Source organism: Nicotiana tabacum, chromosome 20 (genome assembly GCF_000715075.1).
Source record: "Nicotiana tabacum cultivar K326 chromosome 20, ASM71507v2, whole genome shotgun sequence".
Taxonomy (NCBI): Eukaryota; Viridiplantae; Streptophyta; class Magnoliopsida; order Solanales; family Solanaceae; genus Nicotiana; species Nicotiana tabacum.
The window spans coordinates 146,493,263-146,500,254 of NC_134099.1; positions in this window are offsets into that span (position 1 = coordinate 146,493,263).

Consider the following 6,992-nt stretch of genomic DNA (forward strand, 5'->3'; position numbering starts at 1 on the left):
ACCAATTGGCATGTCACCATACAAGTTGGTGTTCGGGAAGGCCTGTCACTTGCCAGTGGAACTAAAACATAGAGCTTGGTGGGCAATGAAACAACTAAATCTGGACATTGAGGCTGTGGGAACAAATAGAGTCATAGAATTGCATGAGCTAGACGAGTTCCGTTTTCTTGCTTTCGAGAGCACGAGGTTATAAAAGAAGAGAATGAAGAGGTTCCACGACAAGAACATTGTTGAGCGAAATTTCAATCCCGGTGACATGGTGTTGCTTTATAACTCACAACTAAGGCTATTTCTGGGTAAACTCAAGTCACGATAGTCTGGGCCATTTCGGGTGGTCGAAGTGCTCCCTTCAGGTGCCATAGAGATTGCCTCAGAGAAAGATTCCCCTACATTTAGAGTCAATGGGCAAAGATTGAAACCGTATGTGGGCATTATGAAACCAAGGAAGTGTCAGTGATCCATCTGACTGAACCTCAGAGGTCGAGTGAGCCTTAAATGCGCTCATCTGTGTCATGCCGCGATGTTAAATTAGGTGCTGCATAGGAGGCAACCCATTGACTTGTTGTAACTGTCATGCCACGACATTAACTAAGGTGCTGGTTGGGAGGCAACCCAATGCATAGTGACTTTAGTATAGTTAGTATTTGTTATTTTTGAGTTTGGTAAGTACTAACCAGTGCAGGTGAGCTTGGGCGAGTGACAAGAACATCAGACGCTGAAGGAAAAGGTAAAAAAAGTGGAAAAATTTTGAGGCCAAGGAGCGCGCCCGCACTAGTGACCGCGCATATGGCCAAACATTCTGCCTCAGCTTTCTGCCAAGGAGCGCGCCCGTGCTAGTGGCCGTGCTAGTGACTGCACATATGGCTAAACATTTTGTTTTGCTAGCGAGGCCGTGCTCAGACCGTGCTACGACCGTGCTAGTTCCGTTCAAGCTGCCAATTTGTTTAACTTAACATTTTTTTTATTTTCTTATTTTGTATGTTAATTGTTTTATTTTGTTTATTCCCCCCACCCTAGCTATTACCATCCTAACTATTCCCATTTTCTCCTATCCCCACCCCACGATCTCAGCCCTAATTCCCATCTTCTCCTAATTCCCCTCTTCTCCAAATTCCCTTCTTCTTCATTCCCAAATAATCCCAGCCCCAATTCCCCAAAAGGTTCAAGCCAATCCCTCCACTACTCTTCTTCACTTCTCACAATCTCTTCCCACTGCAGGTAAGGTTTTCTTTTTGCCAATTTTTGTGGATTTTCGTTTCACTTCTTAATTATGTAGTAATTTTTCTTCTCTTTTCTTAGAAGTAATTTGTAGTGTTTACGTAGTGCTTGTGGGTGGTGATGTTTGTGGAGTTGTATCTCTTAACTTAGTTGGGTGAATTTGGGCTAATTGTGGTAGTACTTGGGTTACAACATGTTTAATTGGGGGTTCCGGTAAATGATTCCCACAAAGTGTTTGTTTAAATACCATAGTGAGTGTCAATGGTAATTATGACCAATTGTGCGGGTGAAGTCTGAGTAACCGCAGTTGAGTCACACCTTTTGTGTTGTGCTAATGCTATCCTTCTTCTAGGCACTATGACACCTTCCAAAAAATGCCGAACCACTGGTGCTTCATCCATCGGTCAAGCTGGATCTTCTAGGGCGCGCGGGTCAGATCCTACTCGTCCTTTTAATAGTAACAGGTTCGTCTCTGCCAAGGCTCAGGACCGTTTTGCTGATAAGGCTTCTAAGAAACCATTACCGGAGAGGAGAATAGATATAGGGTCGCTCCAACTTGGCTGCCTCAACTTGTATAATGAGCTGGTCAGGCGTGGGCTACAAATCTTCTTTGAAGAGCCGGACGATGGGACTTTGATGGTTGTACGCAAATTCTATACCAACATAAAAGAACATGTGAATGGTGTAGTAACAATGCGCAAGAAGGCTGTGGATGCCTCTGTTGAGGCTATTCGGAGGATATACCAGCTGCCCGCACCAGTGGATGAGTATGAAGACTATTATGAACTATATGGCAAGAAATACACTCAGTGGGAGAGATTCTTTGAAACCATATGTGTACCTGGCAAGGAGATTGTGTGGATGAAATATGGGAAGAAGTTCTATTTAGTGGCACTCACCTTTGAAGGGAAGTGCTGGTTGTATGTCATCAACAACCGTCTGCTCCTGTCCTCCAACACCACGGAAGTGAATGCTCCTCAAGATGCTTTAATTTGGTGCTTTATAAATTGTCACAACTTTGATGTGGCCAAGCTTATTCAAGAGGATATATTTACACGTTGTTCGGTGAAGAGGTATGGTTTCTTTTTCCCCTCACTAGTCACTAGGATTTGTAGGGCAGCTCGGGTGCTGGAAAATTTGAATGGGGATAGGATAGTGCCGAGAGACTCCAAGTTTCGAGCTGATAAGGTGACTAATGGGAAGGATCCTGTGGCACCTGGTGGTGATGATAGTATTGACTCCAATGAATCTGAGAAAGGGGAGGATGAGAAGGAGAAAGTAAGAGCCGAGTCGCTTGCCCATGCGCAGGTTGCAACAGCTGCAGGACCATCTAAGGTTGGTCGGGTTACCCGATTAATAGCCTTAGAGTAGGAGGTGGCAGGGTTGCGTACCTCGATCGCGGACTTAGGTACGCGTGTTGATGCGGTGGCCAACCAGCAGGTTAAATCTGAGAAGAAAATAATGGGCTGGCTGCGAGCTCTAGGTCGTGCATGTCATCTGGACTCGGGGATGGTCTCCGATCAAGATTGATCCATCCGGGAAGTTCCTTTACCTCACATTTCTTTATTTTGTATGCCATGAGAACATGTCTTCCTTTTAAATGTGGGGTGGGAGATACTTCAATGTATGTATGTATATGTGAGAACTTGATTGTTTTATATTTTCCTTGTTTTTCTTGATTGATTTATGTTTTCTTTGTTTTTGTGGTTTTGAGTAGCAGTCGAACTAGGTAAGTCGACTTGTCCCGATGACAGATCTTTTTCGACGGTGTTCTTGAGGGTCGAAGTTGACAAGAAAATCTCTATAAAAAAACCAGAAATATGTTGGACTCTTCCTGATGACGGATCTTTTAGACATTTTTCTTGAGGGAAGTAAGTCTAAAGAAAATACCAAAAAAGATTTTCTATTTTAGGTAGTGTAGTAACTCCCTATTGGTTTTTCTTTGGGCCACGATTCTTTTCCAATGATTTTGCTTGAACCGGGTGTAGTTAGTTTTTGTTTATTTTGTTTCTAGTTTTTAGTAGGTACTTATGGGCTATGAGCTGAAATAGGAAGAGAAGCCCTTAGCGTTGATACACCTGAACACAGTAGACACTAGAGTGTGACGCTTAGTCTCAGTTATTGATTCTTGTTAGAGTGCCTTAATTTGTATGTTTGTAACTGACTTGAGTACTCAAACGAGAGTGTTTTGATAAGCCAATCTAGAGTGAGTCATATGCCATGTGTATGCGAGTTGTATTGTATTCTATGCTCTGCATTTGATGCCTAGAACTTGTCCTGTGTGTTTGCAAAGCAAAATAGTAGCTTTATTCAGTCTTAGAAGTGATATAGACATTTCTTTATTAAGCCAAATATATAAAGTAGACCCACCTAAATGCAATACATCGTAGTTAACCCCGTTGAGCCTATAAGCCTGTTTCTTTGGCAACCACATTACAAACCTTACCCAAGTGTTTGAACGGCCCATCTGTTTGAACCCCTATACCTCCCATGAGCACTTGAATGGTTATGAAATATGTAAATGTTAAAGTGTGAGGTGATGGTTTGGTTTTCGAGTGGAACCAAAGAAATAGAGAAAAAAGGTGCAGTGCTTTGAAAAAGGAAATAATAAACGTTACTTAAAAAGAAAAAAAAAGAGAAAAAAATAAGTAAATTTAGTCCTTGATACGTGGTGACTTGATACAATTGCACCTAAAGGAGTTTGGGGGTATTATAAATAGAAGTGTGGTGGAATGTCTGGTTTGACATAAATATGGTTCTGAATGCAAAAATGATTGTATTAAAAGTGCTTACGGAGGTTAGTCACTATATCCAAATGTATCCTACCCGTCCCTTAGCCAACATTACAACCAAATGAAGTCCTAATTGATCTTAGACTGAATGAGCTCAATTAGTAGAGTAGTACACTACGGGCAAGCATATGGTGCATCTTTGTGGCATATAAATGTTCTTTCTGAGAGTGAGTGAATTTTGTCTATCTAAGTTCCTAATTGTTCTTAATATTATTATTTGTAGAACTACTCTCTTGTGTGATGCGAGGGCATTTGATTCATGAAGGAAAGGTAAGTGTTGACCTCTGTATAGAGTAATTTGAGTAAGTATGAATATTGCATGACACGTGAGAGTCGACTCTTGAGGCAAAGATGTTACACTACTAGACGCAACTTTGGTGATATGTTCTTGGTGTGAGACGTTTGGGAAAAGCTTAGTGAGGGAACCTTTATAGAGTATGGTGGATTGCTCGGGGACTAGCAATAATTTAAGTGTGGGGTGTTGATAATAGGCTAGATTCATGTAGTTTGGCGACTATTTATGCCCCAACTTGACTATGTTTCATCGTTCTAGGAAGGTTGAATGACGATAAATTAGCTCTAATTGTGAATATCATGTTTTGCAGGAGCAAGTTGTGCTTATGAGGACTTAGGACAATGTTTGGAGCTAAATTAAAGCAAAGAAAGCCCCTCGGAGCTGAGTACATGCGGAAGAAGAAAAAAAAGAAGAGAGAAAATGATGATCCACTCTAGCGCAGGCCAAGCGCGTCCTTAGCGTGACCGCGCTAGAGCAGTAAAATGGGACAGTGCACTTGGCCATATGCGCGGCCACTAGCACTGTTCGAGCGCGGCTGCGCTAGTCACTCCGGAGCACAACAAGTTTAGGGGTAAACTTGGAAGTTTGGGGGTAATTCCACTTAACCTATAAGAGGCCCAGCTCGCCCAAAAAGAGATTATCAAGGTTTTTATAGCTTTGTTGGAGGTAAGAAGAGGCAAGAGGCAATGGGGATAATTCGCAACGAGTTCTACCTTTCTTTCTTTTATTTTTATCATTCATGATGAATTTTGCTGCTGTTATTATGAACACGATTATGAGTAGCTAATTATTTAGTCTAGGGTTTTGATGGAACCTGTTGAGGGATGAACTTCTTGTTGTGTTAATATAGTTTGCCCAGTTTAATCTCTATTTGTTCAACTACGTTCTTGTTGTAGTTAATTGATAGGATCCTCAATTAGCTGTGCCTATTTAATATGTATTACTCGGGATAGAGTGCATATTTAGGTAGTTGTTGAACAACACCGCTCCCAAAGTATATGAGGAATCAATAACTGAGTGTTTAAAGGTGGGATTAGGAATAACGAAACCTTGGGTGCGATCTAAGTGAGCTGTAAGAAAATCCAGCTAGTGTAACTCGGGAGAGTGCGTCTAGTAAATTATCGTAATTAACCGGGAGCGATTTACGATAGTAACAGTGCTCATGATCGATGTCGCGCCCCCTTTTTCTCGTGAAATCGGGCTTGTGACATTTAGGAGGACAACTCGTTCCCTTTTGGGAATTGGGTTTTGGAAGTTGAAGAGTCGCCACCTAATGATTAAGTGCATTAGGACACTAAGAAGGGTTTGAGTTTGAAGATCCAAAGTTCGAGTAATGGCTAGAAATTATCTCGAGGGGAAGGTGTTAGGCACCCCACAAGATCCACTAGTGTGGTTCCCGGCCATGTTACAATTTTGACTTTACATAATTAAGTAGGCAATTAAGGGCCTCAAATAGAAGGGGATTTTCACATCTTATTACAAGAAAATTGAAAGTTTGGAGAGAATAAGGAAAGTAGAAATAGTTCGGACAATAAAACAAGTTAAAAGAAAAGGGGGTCCTAGGTTTACAAGCAATATGGATCACATCAATGCAATACCCGGCAATCTCTCCTCAGAAGAGGGGTTGCACGTGGTATTTGCGCACCAGTCATCATATCCATATTTACACTTTCCCATCCCGTTAAGGTACTAAGCGCGAAATAGTATCATTACTTATTGCATGCTAGTACCCGCCCAATCCTATCAGTCCCAGAGGCATTTGGGACTACTAGTCCTAAAGGGAAGGGAGATTTGGTTTTCAGAGTTTTAAAAGGACAAATTTCTAGGGCGATAATCAAAACATATAAGGCAGGTATGGGGATAACACATAACAGTTTAAAGGGCTCAAACATGCCTCCTCATATAAAGACAGATTGTTTAGCATGTCTTGCCTGTACTGGTTATGGTCTGAAGTCAAATTAAAGCGTGGGATAGGCTGATTCATCACATATTTCTCAGATGAGGAGTCCGAATTAGCCTTCCCTGGTTGTAATTTATCAAAGATTGATGCAGTTAATTAATTACCTAATGTTTTGCCTAAGTGAGACCTATGGGCATGATATCTAATAGTGCTTGCTCTGATTTTAAAGAAAACTTACTGATTATAAAAAAAACAAAAGTTCCGCAAATTTTAGACAACATTGCAACTGATTTTAAACTTGTAGATAACATAAGCGAATCAGATTCAAAGGTTACTCCTACATGCATGATTTCTAGGTGTTATCGTTTTAAACGATTATGAAAGTGCAAGAGTCCTATAGACATGGTATCTAGAATGCAATTGATTATTATTTAACCTATGACTGTTTGCCTAATGATAGATATAAGATGCAGAAATGCAGAAACTATAGGCAGGATTTCTATACGACGTGCATGAATGTAGAAAACTATAGGCAGGATTTTTATATGACGTGCATGAATGCAGAAAACTATAGGTAGGATTTCTATATGACGTGCATGAATGCAGAAAACTATAGGCAGGATTTCTATATATGCAGAGGTGCGGAAAACTTATAGGCAGGATTTCTAGTGCAGAAGTGCAGAAATTGTAAATGGTAACACCTATGAGGATGCTGTCTACCCTTTGCATACATAAGTGACCCCCCCTTTCACTAGAACCCCATAAGTTATTACAATATAGTACATAC